Source organism: Chlorocebus sabaeus, chromosome 21 (genome assembly GCF_047675955.1).
Source record: "Chlorocebus sabaeus isolate Y175 chromosome 21, mChlSab1.0.hap1, whole genome shotgun sequence".
Taxonomy (NCBI): Eukaryota; Metazoa; Chordata; class Mammalia; order Primates; family Cercopithecidae; genus Chlorocebus; species Chlorocebus sabaeus.
In genome coordinates this window covers 89,534,144-89,560,546 of record NC_132924.1, presented here as the reverse complement: position 1 = coordinate 89,560,546, position 26,403 = coordinate 89,534,144, and the positions used below count along the sequence as shown (strand labels likewise).

General features: G+C 39.4%; 1 protein-coding gene and 1 long non-coding RNA gene across 2 annotated transcripts in view; one reads left to right on the top strand and one right to left on the bottom strand.

Annotated features, from left to right (window-relative positions):
- The window catches only part of MET (MET proto-oncogene, receptor tyrosine kinase), a 117,309-nt gene extending 104,905 nt beyond the window's left edge, over positions 1 to 12,404 (bottom strand). Inside the window, exon 1 of the mRNA XM_007982678.3 lies at positions 11,884 to 12,404. The gene's annotated coding sequence lies outside the window, so the exon portion shown is untranslated. The remainder of the gene's footprint in view (positions 1 to 11,883) is intronic.
- Positions 1 to 26,403, top strand: part of LOC119626214 (uncharacterized) — a 126,139-nt gene that overhangs the window by 3,563 nt on the left and 96,173 nt on the right. The window contains exon 2 of the long non-coding RNA XR_012090401.1: positions 20,513 to 20,815. This is a non-coding gene — a long non-coding RNA (uncharacterized lncRNA). The remainder of the gene's footprint in view (positions 1 to 20,512; positions 20,816 to 26,403) is intronic.

The window sequence follows — 26,403 nt, the reverse complement described above, 5'->3', positions numbered from 1 at the left end:
TATCATGCTATATGGTAACTTATTTATCTGTGTCTCCCATCAGAGCGTAAGCTCCACTTTTAGCCCTTAGCATAGTGTCATTACATGGCACTTGGTAAGCATTAATTGAATGAATGGACAACAGAATCAATTAATATACGAAAGAATGTTCCTGAACAAAGTTCATGGAAACAAAGCATTATGGAAAGAAAGGAAGGACTAGATTACACAGATACTAAAGTGACAAAAATTATGTGGGAATGATTCAATATGGATTTTGATTGTAGAGGAGACTGAAAAGCCAAGAATGGCTAAAAAAAAATGTCTCTCTGGGTATCATAAACCAAGGTAAGGAAAATAGGGAGAGGAAACTTTGAGGGTAAAGATAATTAGCTGAGTTAATAACCCTGAAGCTACGCTGAGGCAGCTTCTGGTCATCTAAGTGGAGGAGTCTTTAAAGTAGCTGACAACATGAAAGTGGTGGTGTAGAGAAAAAAAGGAAGTGAGAGAGAGAGCGGTTTGTGAACCACTCGTCCATCGGTGTACTGGAAGTCACTGAGAGATCACTTGTGAATGTGTTCTGTAAGTAGAAAGGAGGAATTCAGATGGAGCCTTAAAGAAGACTAGAATCTAAACTTTATGTTCTAAAGGGTAAAAAGAAAAATTGTAGGCAAAGAAAATGTGGAGAGGTAAGCTAAAGGAGAACTTTCAAGAAGGGAGAAATAAAATGTATAGTGTCAAATTCTACAGAGGGGTCAAAAGGGATGAAAACCAGTGTCCATCAGATATGGCCATAAGGAGGGCACTGGAGATTAGAATGAGGACACTTTCTTGGGCGTGTGGAACAGACTGCTTGAGTTGAATGACTTAAGAATGAATGGGAATGAAGAAAGTAGAGAAACTGAGTTAGACATTTATTTTAAAGAATTCTTTATTTAAAGGATAAAATGGAAACAGGAGTGACTACTTAAGGAAATTGTGTATTCAAGATCCTATCAGGATGCCTGACATGTGTGCTTTATTTCTTTCTAGAAGAATAAGTAAGTTGAGTAAGAAGTGAATGAAAAATAATGAAGCCATGGAATACTATGCAGACATAAAAAAGAATGAGATTCTGTCTTTTGCAGAAACATGGATGGAGCTGGAGGCTGTTATCCTTAGCAAACTAACAAAGGAACAGAAAACCAAACACTGCATGTTCTCACTTATAAGTGGGAGCTAAATGATGAGAACCTATGAACACAAAGTAAGAAACGAGACATTGGGGTCTACTTGAGGGGGCAGAAGAGGGAGAGGAGCAGGAAAGATAACTATTGGGTACTCGACTTAATACCTGGGTGACAAAATAAACCCTGTGACGTGAGTTTACCTATGGTACAAATCTTCACATGTACCACTGAGCCTAAAATAGAATTTTTTTTTAAAAAGAAAAATGGTGAGGGAGATTTTAAAGATGGGAAGAGTTGTAAGGTGGGTAGGATACATGAAGGAGGTGCTCAAAGGTGTGGGGAAGAACGGGGTCAAGACTTAGGTAGAAAAGACTGTTTCATCCTTTGAGACAGAAAGAGGTAATAATGGATGACATGGAAACCACTTGGGCTTGTGTTTACTCTCTAAAATATAAGGAAAGATCTTATACTGAGAATAAGGGGAGCCCAAAAGATGCAAGAGCTTAAGAAATGGTGAGAGTTTGGAATCACTGCAGTGGGCATGGCGAAAAGTGGGACTGGAGACGTGCAAACAGACTTTCTGGTTAAGAGAAGCAGGTGCTATGAATTGGGCAAAATGGGAAAGAACAAAACAAGAGTGAAAGTTCACTCCAGGTCATCCCTTACCCTAATGCACAATGCCCATTCTCACTGAATGTCTACACTGTCAGTAGGCAGTCTTGGGCATTAAATGGTTACATAATTATGAACTCAGTGGTAAATTCCTTGTCATGTTTATATAATTCATCAGGTCTATGGGCCCTTATTAAGAGAAAATGCCAGCATTTGACTATTTTTATTTCAAAACCAGTTTTATTGAATTCCGCAAGGAATTACTTCAGGGAAAAGAAAACACATTGAAACAGATACTCTCCTCTCTTTTCAATAAAGCCAACAGTCTAAAGATGTTAAAGAAATGAATCACATATAACGATCATCTAACTCTGAAAATTAAAACCCATTTAGGGATTATGAAGGAACCTTGATCCTGGATACCAATCTAAGTTATTTGTCTAATATCTTTAATAACATTTGGAAAGTAATTAATCAACTTACGACATAGATTCAAGGGCTGTCACCTTTCATTGTCATTAATGAAACTGGGATTTTATCTGCACTTTTCTGGTGATTTTAAGAACAATTTTTTTTGGTAAGCTCTTTGAAGTTCAAAAGAATGTTTAAAAACACTGGGCCTTGACGTACAGATTTCAATGAACAATAATCCAAGTATGTGTTAGTGAGACTGAAATAAAATTTAGAAATATCTTAATTTTGACAAGACAGAAAGGGAATTTTTGAAAAGTCCAAAATGCATATTCATTTCTGTTAGGAGGAAGCTTTTTTTTTTGGTCGACAATCTCTGCTTTTGTTACTTCTTTACATAATTCAATAGAACTTAAAATATCATACTATTTGATGCTCATTAAAAACAACAACAGCTAAGGTAATATTTTGAGCCCAAAGGTTCGCCTAGGTCCTAAGTAATCATATTGGTTTGCTGTCTTTGTATTAACCAGAGAGTTGTGAGACCACAGGCTCACTTCGGAGAGTGTAGCCATTGGCTGGCGCCAAATGGATTCTGTCTGACAAATGACAGTGGCTCACCTAAGACCCTCAGCGGAACAAAAAGACAGGCAGTGAAGGCAGGCCTTGATAGAAGCTTTCCTTGAATCTTTATATCACTGTCTGAATTCATGTTTAGAATAGAAAAATACAATTTCTACATCCATGCTAGTATGAACTTTGTATAGCCAAGGACCAAAGAAATGGTCTCAAGAAAATATCCTCAAGGAAAGCTAATATATATCCCCAGAGACAATATCCCAGTGGAAAAGGATTACAAATACAGGTTTGAGGGCCATAACTTTTGGTCCCAACAGGAATTTATAGATTATAATGAGCTGATATGCTAGAACATTTCAGTCATGAAAATGGTGTAAAACTTTTATAAATTTGCCTGAGTTTTCTTTTCATATTTTGATTTCCTCAGAGAAAATGGAATTTCATTTAGAGTTCCTGGGAGTAGATAACAGAGTGCTTAGCACATGCCTCTGACACTCAGAATAAAAGCTTTTTCTACTTCTGTGACATATCCCTGCTATTCTTCCTGGTAACTGAGGGGAGGACAGACTAAGAGGCCCAATTTAGGACTGGGTAGATGATAGTCTATCTTTCCCCAGAATCAAATCACGTGTAACACAAGTTGGTAGAAATTTAGACTTTGCTTACCCTGGGCCCTACCATTTTCCCTTGAGCTTTACTGTATTCCACACCCTCCCTCCCCCACTTTTTCTCAGACAGGGTCTCTCTTTGCCACCCAGACTGGAGTGCAGTGGTGTGATCTCAGTTCACTGCAGCCTTGGCCTTCCGGGCTCAGGTAATCCTCCTATCTCAGCCTTCTGAGTAGCTGAGACTACAAGTGTGCACCACCATGTCCAGCTAATTTTTGTATTTTTTTAAGAGGGGGGTTTTGCTATGTTGCCCAGGCTGGTCTCAAACTCCTGAGCTCAAGCAAACCACCCACCTTGGCCTCCTAAAGTGCTGGGATTACAAGCGTGAGCCACTGTGCCTGGCCTATTCCCCATTATGATCTGCCCCTTTGCTACTTAGAATTCAGGCAGCCTGATTCTTAATGGTACACTCTCTTTATGACTTACGGTACACTCAAGCCCATGACCCTTCAGCATATCCTGCCCACCTTTCCCCTTCCTTTGCCTCATTGATCCAATATCCCACCTAAACCTGCAGCCCTTCTCCTTATTATCTATTTTCTATATATGGCATAAGAATTGTCACAAAAAATCTTTCTTAAATTGAACTACATTTTCCCAACTGTTCAAATACTCAGGTAGTCATTCATTTTTCAAGTTGTGAGACCTTTACATTGGAATTTTAAAAGTCATATAAATATGAATGTGTACAAAAACACTGATATATGATTTATTACTGATGGTTTGGTTCCACCAATGAAATAAAAATTAGGCATGTCTAAACAAAGCTGTATAAATAAGTCACTGCTGATACACTGCTATCTACAATTACATGTCAAAACAAGCTGTAATGATGATGTATTTAGTAAATCTTCAGGTTAACCTAAGAGAATCTCTATTTTAAGACCATATTAACACAGTTTTCCTTTTACCCCCCTGCCCCCTCAAGATATAAGAAATTGCCAATTCCATCACCCTAAATATGATACTAAAACAACATGCTTTTCATCAGGAAAGGTTTTCTGAGGATAAAATGTGATGAGTCATTAGAAACTCACTATATGGTATCAAGAAAGATCTCAATGCCTGTGTTTTAGCATGATAGTTTATTTCTTTATGAGAGAAGGAGTTGCTGTCTCCAAAGCAGCCATTCTTTAATCATGTCATTTGAAATACACTTAAAGCTATGTCGAATTCATATAGGAAGTCTAGTTACCAGAAAATACACATTCACAAACAGGAAATCTAACTACAGCAAGAAGGTGTTTTCCCCCCACACAATAGAGTTCAAAGATGTGTCATCCATGTAATTTGGAGCAATACCCAACACCACTCTTATGGCTGAGTATTCCTCTCTCCCTTCTCCTATATTATGACAACTTGTGATTATAGCATTATGTTTTCTAAGCCTGTTTGGACTTGCTGCTCTTGCTTATACGTACAAGCGACCTGCCCTTTTTCAGTGCATAGCTTTCAATCAGTAAGCATGTCAAGGTGGGAGGAAGGATGATAGGAATAGTAAAAGGGGAAAAATCAATTTTTTCAGAAAGCATATGGCAACAACTGAATATTTAATCAAATTAGTCTAGAAATTCCTTCCTATTTTCAGCACTCTGTTCAAGGCAGTTGCTTCATGGTGCAAAATGAATTTCAATAAATGTCATATATTTAGTAAGACGGCTTATTTTAAAAAATTTGTCGAACGAGGTCACTGACTCAGAATAGATCTCATTCCAAGGTATGACAGATGGATATCAATATTGAATAGAAGAACTGACATTAGCTAGAAGTTTCTGGGCAGAAGAAAGAGTCATTCATTTAGCTGTCTACAAAATATTTACTGATTACCTACTATGTGCCAGAATAAAATGATAAATATTTGGGCTGTGTCTTTATATTATAAAACAGAGAGAAAATGTGTCAAAATAATTTCCTTGGGGTTAGTAAGGATTACAACTGAATATTACTGGTAAACAAGGACTTTAAAAAGTACTTACAATTTTCACATTGCATCATTCAAACATCCATACTGTCATGGTTGCAGGATTTTAGACCTAATCAGATTTTTGAGGATGCTGTTTACTGACACTTAGCAAAAACCAACTTCCTATTTTTTTCTGGAACAAAAAGCCCTTACACAATTTTAAAGATTTCTTGGACATCAAAGAGCTTAGAGGGACATACAGTTTGTGAGTAATGATTTAAGATTTAGTGAATCAAAAACACAAGGATTAAATTTCCCTTAAAAGACCCCTAGTTTTAAAATTTAATAGCTAAAATGCTGATCTAAACATACTCTGGTCCCAAGCAAAGCCAAAACTTATTTTTAAAGCTAGGTTGAATTGTCTTATGGAACTAAAACTTGGCTGGGTTTTCCTTTCCCACATGAGTAGGCCTCAAAGGAGGCAATCTATCTCTAATAAATTTACCACTTCTCTTTTCCTCTAACTTGCAAAGACTATACTATTTTAAAGGTCTCAGCTTTGAATGCCTTTCTTTACATTTTTAATAAAATATTAAAAATTAGAAATCTTCCACAGTCTTATCAAACAGTTATTCCCCCAAGTCATTCTTTTATTTTAAAAAACATACAATTTCCAATTGGACCTGAGAGTCTAGGTGCTGCCTCAGAATTCCAACTATCAGGGAGTAGGAGACCATTTCAAAACAGGAATAGGTCACTGATCTTAATATGTGCGCTGTATGTGCACTGTTTCATGATATATTATTATATTTGCATTTAAAATAGTAGGAAGAAATACAGTACATAATCTTCCTTTCTAACACAGTGGCCTTCTGGAGGGCTGCTAGCTTCGGCATTTCACTGAGATTTTAGGATTAAAGGAAATAAGTCAGCGCACAACCTGTGAGTTTTTATTCCTTTGGAAAAATAGATTTTAACACTGATCTGATTGCTTTTAAAGGGCACTGGAAACCAGCAGGGCAGTACATGTTTTGAGTTTCAATGGCAGGTTAATAACAACGGGTGAAGTTCAGTCATTTCCAGAGACAAAGAGAGAGAGAGAGAGAGAGAGAGAGAGAGAGAGAGAGAGAGAGAGAAAGAGAGATAATATTCCAAAAGGTGGAGTTTATCCTGAATCAGAGAACTTGGAAATGAAATTGATGCATAAAGCCATGATGGATTCAGGTTTCAGAAAATGACTACTTCAGTTTAAGAATGACATAACTAGATTACCCTTTAGTTTAGAAATGTACATAGTTTGATGTAAAGTATGTGGGCTGATGAGTTTAGAAAAATAACTACGTGCCAATAGGAACTGACATAAAATATTGGTTTTAAAAAATTTGCTTAGTTAATTTTCCAGAGAATTGTAGTTAATTTTCTGAGAATTTTAGAAAATAAAATATTTTGTAGAAGCAGTCCTGGGACTCTTGGGCCACGCATGCTGCTGGAATTGGGACCATCAGGAGCCCAATCTGGCTTGCAGACTTTCTGCCACTGTAAGCTGTAGGGTGTTTTAAAGACACTGAGTCAACATTTTAACATTGGGAGAGTCCTAGCTTCTCTTGAAAATTTGAAAGATACCACCACATGGGCCCAGGCCACACACTGAGCCTCACAGCAGCTCTCATCACGCCCAGCGGTGACTGCCCCTATGCTTTTCTTAAGCAGTTTGTCAATCCCTAGTGAAACAGTTAGTTTTCCTCATTTAAATTACCTGTTTACAAATCTTGATACAGATATAAATAGGGGAATAAGGGAAAAGGAAGAAAAGAGGAAGAAAATCCAATGCAGTGACTTAATACTGGAAAGGAAAAGGAAGGAGAGTGAAGGGGAAAGAAAGAAGTGCATAGCAGACAGAAGCTGCACACCATCAGCAACTGCCTCTTGCTGTCTTTATATTTACACTGTGGAAGGGATCAGCGAAAAAAAAGCCACGGGTATCGCTCTCAACAAATCCCACTGTGCCAGGCTCACAGTGTGGAAAATAAGAAGGAAAGTTGTCCGAATGGAGCAATATCTCTGATAGAGGATGGAGTATGGGATGAGATCAGGTGAGTGCCAATAATAATAATAATAATAATAATAATAATAATAATAGCAAAAAAAATCTGGATCTTCTTCCATGTCACATAAACCAAGAGATGGGGGCCACTCCTGTATCTTCATCTTTAACATGGTAGCTAATGAGGGCAGGCACTGTCCAGGTATTTCCCTACAAAAACAGGGGCACTGTTCAGGTATCTCCCTCCAAAACCAGGGACTCTATGGACAGTTGTGCAAGCTGTGAACTGCACAATTTCAGGAAAAACATGATGAGAATAGCACTCCTGAGAAGCGCTCCTGATATGCGTCTGGCTCACTTCCTCATCTCCTTCAGGCTGTAGCCCAAAGCCCACCTTTGAAGACAAGCCTTCCCTGACCTCACTACTGATTTTTTCAATCACCATCCCACTCCCTCCTATCCTTGACAGTCCCTATTCTCTTTTCCATTTTATTATGCTTGAAGCTATTATCATCACCTGACATATGACACATTTTAGTTATGTATTTCTTTCTTTGCCAACTCAATAGAACAGAGTGTCACGAGGTTAGAGATTTTTGTCTGTTTTATACTCTGTGGAAATGCCAGATTTTAGAACTATGCCTGGTAGGTTGTCAAAAAATTATCCTGAATGAATGACTAAATCTTCATTCACATTCTTGGAGTACAAGAACCTCGCTTCCACGATAACTTGTGATTCTCTAAACACGTTTCATAATTGCTATCCTTCATTATATTAGGAGATATACATTTTCAGATTCTATTGCCCATTATATAATTGCCTATGGGCCCTATAGCTACATAATTTATTACAGAAAGTAAAATCAATGGGAGTAACCTACATAAACATACTTGCACACATTATGCAATCACAGAGAGAAATATGTGTACCTGGGTATGTGATTACAAAGTAAACTGTTTTTCATTTCACTGTTCTCACACCTCCTGCTACAAATGCCACACGTGATTTTTTCTCTCAATTAAGTTTCACAGCTTATAAAAGCACTTTCTTCATTTTGTCCCATGAAAAGCAAAGTAGTCAGATTTTACTGGATGTTTTTATTGAAACAAATCCCAAGGGGAATATACTAAACTGTTTAACACAGCTGAAAAGATATCTGAGAATGGGCTTTCTGATAGAAGGATAGATTACAAAATTATTCACGGCTCTTAATCTGATAACAGGAGCAGAATGCCCCACACATATGAATGAAACCTTTTCTTGGTATGTCTCACTACAAACAAAAAAAGAAAAGAAAAGAAAAAAAAACTGGAGAAGGAACTGGAGAAAAGAGAAAAGAAAAAAGAAAAAAGAACTGGAGAAAGAGAAGGTGATAAAACTCCAGGGACTAGATATGTTATATTCATCATTTATCACTACCTTAAGCATCCCTAATTATACCTCCGTGGAAAATGTTTCCAACAGTTGATGGCTGGGGAGAAGTGGTACGGTGCTATTGAAATAGCATGGAGTAGTCTCAAGCCCAGTTTCCTTGTCTATAACCTGAGAATGTTAAGATATTATCAGACTTGCCTATCTTGTAAGGTTGTTTTGGTATCAGAAAGATGATGTATGCAGAAGCAGCCTGAAAATCTTAAGGTTTTCAAGTTCCAATCTTTGATTTTTTAAAAAAAATTCTATGATTTCATAGCAAATAGGATGATTTCAAAAGTGTTTCTCGTGTGATGTCCTCTTAATAATTATGAATTTGGGTTCATTTTATATGTGATGTTTGTCTGTATATCTAGATTGTAAACTTCTCAAGGGCAGATTCCATTTTTTTCTTTTAAAGAAAATGCTGTAGTACCTAGCACATATGATACTCAAGCTATAGGTCCTAGCTATTTTTGTTCGGGCAAATGTGGATCTGGCAGCAGCTCAGTGTCAGTTGAGAATACATCATCAAAGTGATTCTGAACTAACATTAGTCAGTGTATCTATCATCTATTACTGAGAAGTGACTATTTATTTTGCACTGAGCAAAACCCATGAAGAAACTCTGCCCTGAGGGCTTGGTGTCAAAAATACTAGTTTCAGCATATACCAGCCAGGAAAAGAAGGCTCACTTCCTGACACTTGAGTTTCTATATACATTTTCTCCCCTTAAGAGGGCACAATGAGGAAATTGAGTATCCCATGAATAAACACAGCAGAACAAGGAAATCTTAGGGATTTAGACCATGGAAAAGAAAGCGTAGATGGCTCTGGTGAGAATCACTAAGCCTAATGCCTAAAGAAGAAACCAGCAAACTGGGCTGGAGAAATGGGGGCACAGAAGGCCTTGAAAGCAGCTCTGACCAAACCAAAGGAAAGGGTTGAGTAGGAAGAGGACAGAGAAATGGGAGGTAATCCGAATGTGTGAGGAACTGTGCTCACCATGGGGGTGTCATCACGTCCTTGGTGCAGCCACTTGGAGAAAATGAGCCAGTTAGATGATGTTAGCCCCTCTGAGTTATTCACCTTGTTTTGAGATGACCACGTTTGAGAAAAAGTGTATTTGAGACTATTATGTAGTTCTGCAGAAGGATAATTAGACTAATGCTATTTCAAACGCTATTTTCACAACAGCTAAGGAAATTGAGTTTTGAAATGTATTTCTTAGTTTAGCCTTCATTAAGACAAAATTTGTTTAAAGACTTCAAGATTAATGCAAGGCATATACTTACATAGTCTTAAAAGGAATTTATAAAATATGGGTATTTCTCCTGCTTAGCAAAGGGTCATTTTTCTCTATTATAGGTTTAAAAGTAGTGAAAATATTAGTTATGGGCTTTCATATTGACTGGCTGTGATTAATCTGCTACATTTTTATCATGAAGATAAACTCCATCCACTAATTTTGAAAGCATGTAGTATACATCTGATGTAAACCCCTATTGCCATGTATCAAGAACAAAGCAATTTTGAAAAAGCAGTAGTCGGTAGACCATCTTCTATATGCCACAAATTCCATCATGTTAAAAGCAAAACATATTTAAGTTAATAACTATAGCTTATGCACCATTAAGTTTGAAAACTGAATAGAATTTTTAAAACACCAGCATATTTTATAGGCTATCAGACACATTTTTCGTACTACAAAAATTTCTTATGAATGATGTAAATTTTCCCTCTGTTATTCAGCAGTTTAAAAAGAATGAACATTGAATACACCACAGACTTGCAAATGATAGGAACCAAAGTACCTCACTTATGTTCCATTATGGAAGTTTACATGTTCAAAACAAAGCTCAATTAGCTTAAAACAAGCAAGGAAAGCTATGTACCTGTAAATAATCCAAGCACCACTTACACTATTTACATAAAAATGCAATTTATGTCCCTGTAGCACATAGAAACACGATGTACATCATTTTCAGATCATCTTCATGCAGAAAAAATTCATTAGTCAGCTATAATAGTTTAGCTGTAAGGGGATATAATGTTTTTCTGAATCCATTTGCATGGCAATGTGCATGTGTCTGGCTGATGGAAGCGACAGAATAAACCTCCACCCAAAGCTACAGAATGTGAACAGTCTTCTTAAAATTCAAGAGAGGGTCCAGATAGTCTATATTGCCTCCAACGTCAGTTTTTACAATCCTCTCACATCCATGGACCATCTTAACATAGCAATTAAAGTATCTTGATTATTTTGCCTAAGAGAGTTGACAATATTTCATTCTGCCCGAGGGCTCCTTTGAACATAAAACTGTGATAAGGTAAAATACACTGGGCAACTATTCATGCGTGAGCCACTGGAGCCCTCTCCAACTGCCAAATTAGCAAATGGCTCTTTTAAAACATGAAAGATATGAATGGGAAACCGTACTTGGGAGTAAATTCTGCATTGACAATAGTCAGGGAAAGTACTTTCACGGGTGCTTTAATTATCGGGTCAGCACTACAACTGGCCACATTGCCCAGCCTCTGGTTATAATCTATTTCACCTAATAAGATAGATGTCCTCCACAAGCCCCAGAAAGAGATAAGGTACGATGGAAAATTGATGGATCACAAGCCCCGCGTGATTGCCAGAAATGAATTCAGACTTTCACAGAAACACCTACCCCTTGGAAGGACCCCAACATAACACAGATAAAGCAAGGCTGGGAACAAGGAAACAGCTAGGTTCAAACCTTGCGGGCTGCATTACGGTGGGACGAGGATGACCGGATCCTTTTTGTAAGGGCTGAGTCAGATCCCAGCTTTAAAACTTGCTGGGCCATAACAGTCATACATTATCCACTGTCCCAGTGCCCCTCTCCCTCCTAAGTCATACAGGTGGCCATCAGAGGCAACACCCTAAAACGGCAAGCCCCATTCTAGTTTCGTCCTCCCCTGGCCACGTCTCTTCAGTTTCCGAAGCCCGTAAACTCTAGCCCACCTCCGTGGTTTTGCCCCCTGGAACAGCAGTCAGGTCTCTTAGGGGAACAAAGAAAGCAGAACCGCTGGGGCGAGGGGTGGGGTGCGGGATTTGAAAGGGGCTGCAGTTTTACCTTGCGGTGCCCAGGAACCAGTGGAGAAGTCAGCGGCGCAAGGACCACCCGCGCGCTCCGCGCCTCCCCGCCTCCTCGCAGCAAGTCAGCTGTCGCCCCGCATCTGGCTCGCGCCCTCCACTCGGCTCTGCATCTGCTCACAAAGCGCTCCGGGCGCCGCGGGCGGCTAGGGCCTCCGGGTCACCTGCGGCCGGGCCGAGCCCAGCGCCCCGCCCGCCCGCTCGCTCGCCGGCCGCGCTCCCTCCGCCCCTTCCCACACGCGCGCTGCCCTGCCAGTGACTCAGCCGGGCATCGGCGCGCGCGGCCCGTGGCGGCCCGGGCGCGTTGGGGCCGCAGGCACAGCCAGGCAACCAGACCGAGGCGCTCGCCTGCCCGCCCCAGCACGTGTATGTCTGCCTCGCGCGCTGTCCGTCCGCCTAGTCCGCGGGTTCCGAGGACCGCTGAGGTGGGGATTGGCACCACCCAGAGGGAAATCGGCCCCCGCCCTTCCTGCCGTCCGCGCCGCGCCTGGCCCCGCGGGGGTCGCGTTTCCTCCCGCCTCTGCCCCGCCCACGACAAGGTGAAACTTTCTAGGTGGAGAAGTTTTCTCGCCCTGGCTGCGCGCTCTCCTCCCCCAGCTCAGGCAGTCTGAAGTTAGCACAGCCGGAGATAAGCGGGACCGAGACTCCCCCTCCTGGCGCTTGGGAGGCGAGTGTCACCCCGGGCGCAGAGGCAGGGCGCGCACCCTCCTGGCACTCCGCTCGCTGACCCCGGGAAGGGCACGAGCTCTGCTCTCCGCTTCTCCCACGTCTCCGCTAACCGCCCTGCGCCCACCCGAGTAGAGAGAGATTTGGGCACCGCAGACACAAGGAGTTCACTGTTAGAGGCGGAGGTAGAAGTGGATGGATGAATTGTCCCAATGATTTCATTATGCAACGATTACCCTCTACTGTAATAACTCAGATTTCTGCAAGGAAGAACAACAGAGGAGTTTAACCACGAGGAGACTTCCATTTCTTTTTCTTTTTCTTTTTTTCATAGCCAGAAGCAGGCTGATTAAATAACTGGGCAAATAGCGATGAACAAGCAAAACAGAACAAAAGTTGAATTCTTGAATGTTGAAGTCTTACGATGATTTTTAAAACAGAGCTTTTGGGGCCTTGGTGAACTCTATTAGGTGTAATTGTGTTGGGATAACTTTATATTTCGCTATAAAAATTGACACCTACAAGAGTAAATGAACACTCAAAGGTAATAGGATCTAAGGAACGGGCATTGCTGGTTAGGACTTGAATTCGTTCCGGCTCTTATATGGGCCTGTTCAAGCATCTCACACGGGCTTGTTCAATCATGGTAATAGATAATGAGACATAGATCTCTTCGTTATTGAAAGTCATGGGTTAAAATAACAGTTACTATGCAGGTTCAGGTCTTATTTACTACAGAATGAAAGATAGAAAAATACAGTGAGAATAGTTATCATTTCCCAAGTGCCAGGCATTACCAGAGGTTACATAAGAGTGATTTCAATCCTCAAAAGAGATTATCTCGTGATTCCCCAGTTTTATGGAAAAGGAAAGTTCCCGTTACGTTACTATTGAATTGAACCATTTTGCAGGTAAAGAAACTGAGTCCCTAAGAGTTCCTGGAAGAGTCACACATCTGGTTAGTAAGAGGGGCAAGGTTAGAACTTAGCTCTCAGCCCAGTCAGGTGTCCTTCACACCATACCAAGAGGCCTCTGCTGGCTAAATAAACAACGTGACCTGACTGGAGATTTCCTGATACTGCATGGCATAATTTATCAATGACTACAGCTCATTAAAAAAACAAAAAAACAAACAAACAAGCAAAAAAACTAATTTACTGGTTATAAGGCACTTGGCCTATTTATGGACAGATCAATTACAGATTTTGGGTTCAGTAACAGCTTTCAATAAAAGGTGAATAAATTAATGAATTTAAAAAGTTTTAAACACACACACACTCACACACACACAGCCATGGTTGTCTAAAGGAATGATTAGAGTGCTGTTTCTATTTCCTGGTTTCCATAGCAATATGTTAACTGGATTTTTAGATCACATTATGTAGTTGCCTTAACAGGTTTTCTGAGTTTGAGTGCCATGATAAAAATATAAAAGAAAAAATTTACAATTAAAGTTGTAGAAAGACCCAGAAAAGCCAGTGCAAACTGGAAAATAAAATAGATGATAAATACAAACAACCTGCTATGTATTTTCAGCACTGAAGCTTCCTAGTTTATAATAACTAACAAAATTTCAATCCAATTTGAAACTGTATTGAAAATCGTCATTTCACTTATTAACTGTAAATAAGGAGATAACATTTAATGAAAATAGCATAGCTAATGATAGCATAACTGAAAGTATCTGGGTGTGTGAAGGTCAAGTAATTTTTACACACTACCTAGACAGATTTGATTGGGAAAAGGTTTACAGATAATTTCAGATTTTTGGAAATGAATGGGAACAGATATTTCAAAAGGTAATCAGAGTTCTGTAATTCAATTTTGGTTTTGCAGCACTTTTAATTGTTGCTGTTTAACTTTCCTTGGGTTCATGGCATGGGTGACACACTGTATGATGAAGTTCTGTTGGTATTTTCTTAACCAAACCAAATCCCTTGTGGTCCACACTGTTGGCTGGCTAAGCCAGCACCTGTTCCCAACAAGAGTTTTCTGTTCCTGCCTCCACTCTTGGGGCTGGAAAAGAGAAATACTTGCTTTCCCAGACTCCTTTGCAGCTAGACGTGGCCGTGTGATATCATTCTGGTAATGAGGTGTAAGCTGAAGTCTGCTGGGGCCTTGTGGGAAAGGGTTTAAGGCTGGTGCCACCCCTTTTCTTTCTTGCTTCTTGATTTCATATATGATGCCCAGTGAAGAACTATCCATCTTGTGACCAGCGTGCAGAAGTTGGTGCTGACATTGCTGGGCTACAGCACTATTGCCAGTACATACCTGCTTCCAGATTTCCTGTTTTGTGGGGGGCAAAAAAAAAAAACAACAAAAACAAAACTTGTTCCAAACACTGGTAGCTAGGACTCCTGTCCCCTGCAGCCAAAAGCAATTAAAACTGATAGACCCCCTCAAATGGGGAACAACACCTCCAAGACTGAGTTGAGCATAATAGTTAAGAGTTTTAGAACCAGACAACCTGGATTTCAATCCCAGCTCTGTCTCTTGCTAGCTGTGTAACTACAGGCCAGTGGATTACACTCTCTTGTGTGTCATCTGTGAAATGGGGATCATGATAGGGTTATTGTGAGGATAAAATGAGGAGCTACAAGTAGAGCACATGGAACAGTGTCTGGTAAAATATAAATGATCCAAAGGCATGAGCGGTTCTTATCCACCCACTTGTGGATAACATAATGTTGAACTATAAACAGGATCCCATCTCTTAACTTTGAGATGGGCCTAGTGGTAGCTGTGACGAAGACAGAGGAACAGCCACCTCCTGCTCTAATATGCCCCATCTTTTTTTCTCTCCCTTTAACAAATTAAAATTCGGATCTTTGAAGGCACTCTTGAAGTTGGTGCTGTTTTTGAAATAAAAATGAAAGCAGTCTCCTAAGAATAGGGGCTTCATGCTTGCAGTGTGTGGTGAAAAGGCCCCCAGACATACACAGGTGCACAGAATGTTTTTAAAAGTGTGAATTGTGGTAGAAAGACCATATGCTCTGCTGTTTGCCACTGACCTACCATCCTCTCTTAGGTTGCATTTGGCCCACCTCTGATCTTGATGTCACTTTCTCCTGTAGGCATTAGGATCTGTGATCCCTGCCTTAAAGAGTAGTTACTCTGGAACGCCTTCTCTCACTCTGCTTTTACCTTCCTCCTGCCCCATCACCCCTATTATTGTGCCTATAGCAAATGTCTCTACAAAAAGACAATAGAAGAATTCAGTTAATGGCACCTAATATCATTTCTGAGCACAAATAAAATTTGGAAATATAGGACTCCTATTACCTTTTCAGAGCTATGTCATGTACATTCAAATGTTGAAGGTTTTGAAAATTCATGTGATAAAACAAAACAGCAAAACCGAACCAAAAACCAAAAAAAACCTTCTTAACTTTGCTTACTTACCCTACCATCTCCCCAATTTAATTGACCACAGAGTGCTTTGATTTTTCTTAATATCTTCAGTGTCAATTTCCTATAAAATTAGTTTTATAGATTACACACTTTAGGAAACTTTGCCTTAAAAAATGGAACTGCCAGCTACAGAGGGTTAAAACTGGGCACTTTGGATATGAACTGCTTTTATGTTGATTTATATCGGTCATTTATGTGTGGCTGGGCTCTCTAAAAATAAATATGCAATGTTAAGTTATCTAAAAATATGACTGAGCATACTTAACACTGAGGACAAAAACAAGACTGCTAGGCTACAAGCTAAAGTATCACAATGTTAATTAGAAGACTTAGGAAATTGTAGGCAGAAAAATTAAAAATATATTACCATCTCCAACAGGGTGCTGCAATTCTGTTAGCGATTTGGTTCATTTTCACATCCAGCTTATGACCTCTCTCCGAAAATCAGGCAAAGGTATAATGAATTTAACTCTCATCTATTAAATGTGTACCATGTATTCATCATGAGTTTGGAGCTCTGCTAACATCCTCATTAAAAAAATTCTCCAGAATAGGTATCATCCTTCTCGGGTTACATTGAGGGAAATGAGGCTCAGAGAGATCATGTAACCTATCCAAAGTCACACAGCTGTCTTAAGTCTGTGTCATTCCAGAATGACTGCACTTCCATTATAATTATTTATTTATTTATTTATTTTAATTGAGATGGAATCTTGCTTTGTGGCCCAAGCTGCAGTACAATGCAGTGCAATGGTGTGATCTTAGCTCACTGCAACCTCTGCCTCCCAGGTTCAGGTGATTCTCCTGCCTCAGCCTCCTGAGTAGCTGGGATTACGGGCTCCCGCCACCATGCTAATTTTTGTATTTTTAGTAGAGACAGGGTTTCACCATGTTAGCCAGCGTGATCTTGAACTCCTGACCTGAAGTGATCCACCTGCGTCGACCTCCCAAAGTGTTGGGATTACAGGCGTGAGCCACCACGCCCGGCCTCCGTTATAATTATTTTAAACTGTCTCTGCTTCTGTAGTGAATGATGCAGTCATTTAACTGGGAGCAGTAGACATTTTTTTTTTTTTAAGCTTTTATTTTAGGCTCAGGGTTACATGCACAGGTTTGTTCTATAGGTAAACTCGTGTCATGGGGTTTGTTGTACAGATTATTTCATCACCGAGGTATTAAGCCTAGTACCCAAAAGTTATTTATTTATTTATTTATTTTTTTTGAGAGGTAGAACTTAAGGCATTCTTTCATTTTCCTTCTCTGTCTACAAAGTCAGCCACATCCTAAGGCATGGCCATTTCTCTTCTGGCTTGATCCTTGGGGACTGATGTTGCCGTGCAGGCCAAAGGTGCCATGCTGTCCATCTGCAGAACACTGCACAGGTCACAGCTAGGGTCCTGGGCAGTCAAGTTGGCCTAAGTTGTGGGCTGTAGGTGCCTAGGACTCAGACCTGTGGGATGTTAATAGGGACTGGAATGTTCCTTCTCTAGTGCCTCTGTTTTCGCAATCTCTGAGCTCTCCTTTGGGAACCTAGGGAATGTGAGAAAGAAAGGAAAAACCAGATGACAGGCATTGAGAAGTCCTAAGAAAGGGTATTTTGGAGAGTCTCTGTCCTCTTAGAAAATGAGAAATTAAGGCCAAGACTTCCAAAAAGTCCTGGAAGGCTGCTTTCGTAACTCTTTGACCTATCAATGCCTCTATCTCCAAAGTCATGTTCATTTATTTTTCTTTTCTTTCTCTGTCTTTTACCTTGTGGTAAATTTTGGGGAAGAAAATTTTCATTTTCATACAGCATAGTATAGCATCATTTCCAAATTACCCTATCCAGTCCATCCGTTAATTTAAACTTTGGCACCAAAATAACCTATCTTGGAAAATAATGCGCCAAGAAAAATAAAGTGCTTTTTTTTTTTCATCGATCAGCCTTTCATTAAGGATGGAGTTTTAAAAATGTGTCTGTGAGTGTGTGAGTTTGTGTAATTACTGCAATTCTAGGTTTTATGGCTAACTTGATGTGTACTTTGGTATTTAACCCCTGTGGATCAGTTTCTTCAGCTATGAAAACCATTCCAAAGTCTCATGAAAATAATTAAAAAATATATTAAGTATCAACCACAATTTTACTGAAGCCAGTCCATTTAAAGCTAATATACCAAAAAATTTACTAATTGTAGTATATGTAAGGGGACATTATATTAGAAAATACTTCAGTGTGTGATTCTTATTAACTACTGCCTTGTCCAAATATGATTAAATTCTTTATTCTATTCCAATAGGAATGATTTAATAATCAACTTAGGGATCTTTTATTTGGTGAGTCCAAAAGTAAATTAGACAATTTAAAAATGGCTACAAAATTTAACAGTTTAAGAGGGAATATATAGGTCTCATGGCATTGAAAAGGGATAGAATGTTTGGAAAGTTGATTAGAATCACTGTAACTATTATATATGACTAACATATTTAGAAATATGATCAAGATAGTTGTATTAAAATGCTTTTCAACAATTTTGCACTGGCCAGGGTTTGAGCTTTTTTTTTTCTTTCTTTCTTTTTTTTTTTTCTTTAACAATCTTAAAGCCTAAACATAATTGCTATTAATCTAATCCAAAACACATAGAAGAAATGGCAGTAACTCTGGATTAACCTTGGTTAGCTGATGAAGAATTATTAAAAGAAAAAAAGAAGAGGAAGAAAAAAAAAAAGAACACAAACTGTGACCAGCCAAGGGTTGCACTCAGAAAGTTGGCAGTGATGTAAACTGCTTAGGACTTTCAGTTTGTTGACCTATTAGAAACATTCCTGCCTTTACTTACAAAATCCAGTGAAATTCAACCAAACTATCCCCAAGAGGCAATTGCAAACTAACCTCTAAAAAAAAGCTGTCAGATCTGATAAAATCATCTGCGAACTTTCGTGCTTATGTTGAAGGAACTTTCAAGGAGTGTATAACCTGAATTAGAAAAGACATCTTTTTAAAGCTTTCCGTGAAGTGTCTGGTCCATCTGTTGTGGGCTGAGCTCCCCGTGTTGGAGCTGTTATCAGGTTCTGTCAGCTCTCCCATTGCTACTGTTAACAAATGGATTTGTCTCCCCAAAGTTAAGAACAACCAGATGTTTCCTTTGTTGTTCTGTATTCCGATGGCAGGTCAAAAATACGTTTCAACATCACCGGTGAAATTGAGATTTAGAAATAATCTTATTAATCTGATCAATGAGGTCATATGATTTAAGGGCATTTCAAGATTTAAACTGAATTTCAATATTTAGCCATGTACATTTATTGGATTACTCCCAAATTAATTTTTTTTTTTGTAAATATAAACTTGTGTTTTATGGAAATCATAATTTGTATGGAAGCAGCTATAAATATGGAATAAAATATTTAAACATGTCAGATCTTGTAATTCATCAATTAATTTCTTAACCAAAGGTTTATTGAGCCCCTACCATGCACCTGCGAAGTGTTAGTGTCTGGGACTACAAAGATGAATGAGATGTGGTCCTTAACATTGAGGAGCTCACAGCTAGCACAGAAGACAGACATGTAAATCAGCAGACCTGGTACATCATGGCACATGCTATCCACTATTAGGAGAATGTTATGGACTGACTTTGGCAATTGGGAGAAGGTGAGGAGACAAGGAAGACACCACAAAGGAGGTCACATTTGAGTCACATCCTATGGGATGAGAAGGAGTTTGTCAGGCAACTGTATTTGCAAGGGGATGAAAGCACACAGGCTCCTGTGTTGACATAATCCTATATTCAGGGTTTTACAAATAGTTTAAAATAGTTGGGGCACAGTGCGTTTGGGATTAGGACAGGACATGGGGCTAAAAATGTAGGTGGGGGTCAGAATATATACAAGGGGTCTTGCATGTCACACCAAGAAAGATGTATATGGTGGGTGATAAGGAGTCACTAAAATAATTTAAGTAAAATAAGCAGAATTGTACATTTTAGAAAGATTTCTGTAGTTTAATGGAAGGTTTGGAGCAGGGCAAGATTGGAGGCAGGGTGGCAAGAGAGAGGAGCACTTTATTCGTGCAGGAGAGCAAAGAGGAAAGCTTGATAGAAGGCAGTGACTGCTGGGACACAGGGCAGTGAGGAGGGTCAGATGGACACTTAGGGTGTGGAATACACAGGATCACTTAAAGGTAGTGGTAACTGAGCATTACTCAGAAAGACTGCTTTTTGTATACATGGACAGAAACGTCACGATGTACACCATAGGTATATATACCATTTTTATTTGTTAATTATGCATTAATAAAGCTGAGGGGTAAAAGATTGCTTTTCGTTTGTTTTATTTATTTGTTTTTATTTAGTGGAAGCCTGGGACACTATGATGCATTCATTTTGGACTTGTTGCATTTGAGGTGAGATATTTACTTGCACCTGACTACAATGAGCTGTTGGTGATCAGGTGGTTATGTCAAAATAACAATCAATGTGCCAGATTGTTCTATTGTCTACTTGGTTATGTTTGGGACTATGTTTTTCAGACTCTCCCTTTCTACATAATTTCAGATTGGGTTTGGTCCAAAGGGAAGTTGTGAGTTCTGGGAGGCAGAAGGGAAGCAGCTGCCATGTTCTGAAGGTTATCGGCACCTGTTGGTGATAGAAACAGACACAGAGGTGTTAGCAGGTTCCTGTTTGTCCTCACTCCCCGCTCCTTCCTGATGCTGACCTTGTCCCGGGTCTTCTACCAGGCTTTCTACAAGATGCTTTGCCGAGAACTCACAGAGGCCATAGACCTGAAGAATCAACAACCTTCCTTAGGCTTTGAGGTCCCACTCCGGCAGCAGGACGTGCTGGCTCCCAGGAATCACTGCAAGTTCTGAGTCATCTGTGGCTTTTCTCTATCGTTTTAACTCCACTTTTCAGATTTTTACCTTCCCTGCTCTTCCCACAATTGTGCAAGTTCCAATTCCTATAATAAATTTCTACTTCCATATCATGCATAGTGGTTTTTCTTCCCTGATCGAATCTTTTTAAAGTGACAGCCAAAGTGTATTTTTAAACAAAATCCCTTAAACACATATTTTATACTCAAAACCTTCATTACTTGAAATTGTTTTGATTTTGAGAGTCTGATTTTTTTCCCCTGACTTTTGGATAGTGATCACTAGTGCAGAATGATGATCTTAATGTGTCCATACATGAGAAATTATCAGGAGAGCTAAATAAAATAAAATAAAATAAAATAAATAAAAAAACTCAAGAAAAGTCAGCATTAGGCTCTTATGCTGTTGAAAGAAATTGTGTGTGTGTATGAATGTTTTAATATATTCTGGTGTTCTAGAACTATCTAGGCTAGAGAGCCAGGCATGAAAGATCACAGATGCCTCGGAGACAGGGAAGGAGGACCAGGGCAGATGGTGGCAGGAAAAGAGGTTTCCTCCTGCTGGCAGATGGTGTCCTTCTAGGGGAGGAGTGTGCGGTACATAGAACTGTTGAAAGAGCAGCTGTGGAACAGAGGTCCTGATGCCACTGGCTCAATGAGGATCCCTCCGTAACCAAATCAAACATGGAACTGAGTGGGGGCTACTGCCCAGATTCTAGAATATGCGATTGGGTTGCTCATCTGGGTCCACTCCCACTCTGGAGAGAGGGTGGAGTTTAAGTCCAAGGCTGGTAATGAAAAGGTATCAACTTTGTTGCTGGTATTGGGAAATGAGATCTGACCTAGAGAGGTGTGTGCTCTGGTGGTTCTTGCTGTTTTTGTTTTGCTTTTTGCCTCTGCCTTCCAAAACCAGTGAAGGAGAAGCTGGGTGTTTCCTAGCCCAAGAAGAGAAGCAGTGTTGCAGCTTTGCAGGCAAAGGCAACGGCGTTGGCCTTGTCAGTCTCCTCCATGGAGATGGCCTTCCTTCTTAAGTATTTGCATGGCACACCCTGATTCCCACTTCAGGGTCCAAGCCTAACCCTGGAAAGCTTCCACGACTGGTCTTCTCCCTGGGCAGGCTGACAGGTTGCCTCATCTGTTTTACACTGGCACTTCATATTCCTAATTTAGCCTACCTCACACTGTATTACAATTAGCCATTTATACGGCAGCATAACCCAATGGTGTATTAATTTGTGAAGTTTTTCTTTTTTTTTTTTTCTCCCTCACTTCTACTTTGTGGATCAGAAAGCAGAAGGCAAAGAAAATGAGAAATGCTGTCACTGAGGGCAGGGCGAAGTAGGAGGTCTCCCATCTCCTTTGGAGTGTTGTGTATTCGGAAGGGACTGCCGCGCTGCAGATGCAAGCTGCCCCAGCTCTGCATTTGCGTGGTTAGGCAGGGCACCAGAAATTACACCCTTTCAATCAGTTTGCCTGTACACGTTGATATCTATGTATATACAAAGTTTTCGAAATTCATAAGCAAGTCTAGAAATTGGACTGTGTCCACTGCAGACACTCTGCAGGCATATCAGGAACTGGAGGCTGTGCTCGGGGAGGAGAGCCTTCACGTGCATGACTTGTAGCTTTGCTCAACCTCCCACTGGTTAGTTTTCTGAGGTAAACCCCGTTTATGGGCCTGATGACTCCCTGACCTTTGCTGGGTAATTAATAATCTTCTCCTTCTCCTGGGAGACAAATAATGATTAACAAACTGTGACAGTGTCTGTTATTCTTAAGGAAGTCACACTGAGATCGGTGTCTCCTCCCAAAGGGTGTATTATACATCTTACACAAAAGTAAAGTCCTGCAAAATGTGCAAAATTCTTGTGACAAGTTTCTTTGTCCAGATAACATGCTTGCTGGCTGTTTTCTACTAGACAATTTAAAGGTATTCACCATTTAGTTTCTCAAATGAGGCGAGAAAATTGGGATTGGATACGTCCGTTAAATCTGTTGCAGATGAGGTAAAGCATGTGATTGGAGGATGCCAGTAAACCTATCTCACGGGTCTGAGGGAGGAGAGTTGTGTCTGGATGTCACCCAGCACTTGAGTATACCTCTCTCCCCTTGGAGGGTTTGCTGACCATTACCAGGGCCTTTGGCTCTAGAGGAGGGACCATGCCTTTTGCCACCCTGAGACAAAGTCAGCCATGCCTGCTGGGGCTCCTGGACTGCCCAGGCAGATAAGACTTCACATCAGCCTGTGATTGCCCTTTGGGATTCTGCAATTACTTTCTCATAATGAAAAGAAGCTAAACAAGCCTGACCTAAGAAGGATCTCTAATTTGGGCAGTATTCTAAAACATACAGCAAGGCCTTGGTTTTTGAAGGGCAGCATAATCTTTCCGGAGGAATGTTTATATTTAATTGCTGCCAAGTCATATGGTCATTCCAGGCAGAGGGAACAGCAAGTGCAAAGGCCTTGAGACAGGACCATGTTTGGCATCTTTGAGGATAATAAAAGAGGCCAGCATGGACAAAGAAAGTAAGTGAGGGAACCAATTTCAAATGTATTTGTCATAATTATTCTAAATAAGTCAGGAGGTCTTAATTTAGTAAATAATCTTTGATAATAGAAGTAGAGAAAAACATCATGGTAAATTCAATAGTTTTTCTTTTTTGCTCTTAATATTACCTATTTTATCTGTAGCTCTGATAATTTGTTAGTTAACTTACTAGGTAACTTCAGGCAAGTTACTTAACCTGTGGGCTTTTATTTCCTGTGCTTAAAATGAATAATTGGGTACATGTAATATTTCATGCCGTATTTGGCTTTAAAACCTGATCTTGCTTTGGGTTATCTTAATACTAATTAGTACTTCCATTAGAAGGCTTGGGTCAGAGGAAGCCAAACTTAAATCAGTAAATACTGGTGCTCATTCAACGTCTCTAGAAGGGTTGGTTAGAAGAGACTCATACTGCTAAGGTTCATCTGTAGATTCTAAAGTTCTTCCATGTTTATTATACTCATAGAGAAAAAGATCACAGGCTTTACCCAGGCAATGTGGTTCTCATTTGACAAAATAAGTGAGTTTTTAATATAGCTGTGGTCATCTCAAGGTCACAATTAATAAAACTTTTGGAGCTTTTAATGTACAATTATATGGCATAGCTTACCAAAAGTTGAATGAGCACTCTTAGCAATAAAGAGTGTATGGAACAACTTCTTAAAAATCATTCAACTTCAACTATACCACAGGACTATAATAACCAAAACAGCATGGTACTTTTACAAAAACAGGCACATAGACCAATAAGACATAATAGAGAGACCAGAAATAATGCCACACACCTACAATTATCTGATCTTCGACAAAGGTGACAAAAACAAGTAATGGAGAAAGGAGTCCCTATTCAATAAATGGTGCTGGGATAACTGGCTAGCCATATTCAGAAGATTGAAACTGAACCCCTTCCTTAAACCACATATAAAAATTAACTCAAGATGGATTAGACTTAAATGTAAAACCTAAAACTATAAAAACCCAGAAGATAACCTGGGAAATACCATTCTGGACATAAGAACTGGCAAAGATTTCATGACAAAGATGCCAAAAGCAATTGCTACAAAAACAAAAAATGACAAATGGTATCTAATTAAACTAAAAATCTTCTGCACAGCAAAATAAACTATCAACAGAGTAAATAGACAACCTATTAAATGAAAGAAAATATTTGCAATCTATACTTTTGACAGAGGTCTAATATCCAGAATCTATAAGGAACTAAACAAATTTACAAGCAAAAAAACAAACAACTCCATTAAAAAGTGGGTAAAAGACATGAACAGACACTCTTCAGAAGAAGATATACATGCAGCCAACAAGCATGTGAAAAACTGTTCAGCACTATTCATTATTAGATAAATGGAAATCAAAACCACAATGAGATATCATCTAGACCAGTCAGAATGGCTATTATTAAAGAATAAAAAAATAACAGATGCTGGCAAGGTTGCAGAGAAAAGAGAATACTTATACACTGCTGGCAGGAGTGTAAGTTAGTTCAGCTACTGTGGAAAGCAGTGTGGTGATTCCTCAAAGAACTTAAAACAGAATTATCATTCGACCTGGCAATCTCATTATTGGGTATAAGCCCAAAGGACAATAAATTGTTTACCACAAAGACACATGCACACATATGTTCATTGCAACACTATTCACAATTGCAAAGACATGCAATCAGTCTAAATGCCCATAAATGGTAGACTGTGTAAAGAAAATATGATATATATAACACCATGGAATACTATGCAGCCATAAAAAAAGAATGAGATCATGTCCTTTGCAGCAACATGGATGGAGCTGGAGACCATTATGTTTAACAAAGTAACACAGGAACAGAAAACCAAATATTGCATGTTCTGACTTCTAAGAGGGAGCTAAATAGCAAGAACACATGGACAGAAACAGGAGAACAGACACTGGGGCCTACTTGAGGGTGGAGGGTAGGAGGAGGGAGAGGATCAGAAGAAATACCTGTTGAGTTCTAGGCTTATTACCTGGGTGATGAAATAATCTGTACACCAAACTCCATGGCACACATTTACCTATATAACAAACCTGCACATGTACCTCTGAACTTAAAACAAAATTTAAAAGAAGAAATAAAATAAAATCCACTCTCAGGAGTTTCTGTCCAACATCTTTGATGGATATGTTGCAAGCTGAAACAAAGAATAGCAGTTACCTTAACCTATTATCTTTCCATTCTTATCTTCTATTACTTGGCACTCTGCTTTCTACCTATGCTACTCAGTGCGTTTTAGACTTTTATATGTCTTCTGCCTTTTCTTTCTGTTACTTGGAATTCTTCCACCACTACCCCCAACTCCCACGTAACCAGACTTTAGTTGTCAAAATCATACCCATACGTCAAGATCCATACCAAATATTTCCTCACTCGTGTAACTTTTTCCTGATTCTCCCAAGAAACTCAATCTTTTTCTCCTTTAAAACTCATAAGATGTTATTTGCTCTTTTTTAGCGATACCTATTTTATTCTCTTGGAAACATATGCCCCCTTCTTTTTTTTTTTACATTGCAAGCTTCTTGAGGGCAGGAACCACATCTTGCTCATTTTCGTACCTCCTACTATAAGAGGATTCTCAAATCTGCAGACAAAGGTTCGTAGTCTTATTAAAAAACAAACAAAACCTTTCTAATGTGTATAGGAAAATGCATGTATGCATTCTTCTTTAAAACACTTGCATTACTGGATGAAGCTATTTTCCATATTATCATAGATGACTATTATCCTTTCTATTTCATCTGTATTATTAGCAAAGAGACTTGTCACATTTATCACATTTTGATGACCAGAATTATTTTCTTTGTGTAAGTCATTAAAGTTAAATTTGATATTCCTTTGGAAAAGTCCTCCACCTGGACCCTCTACAACCAAACAACATAACCCAGAAGGTTAGGCTATTAGCTTTGAAACGGCTTTGATTAGCTAGCTGGCTTACAATCCTCTCTAATGTTTTGAGCATGTCAGTCCCCAAGAAAGGGTGAGCCAGGTGGAAGGAAGGCAC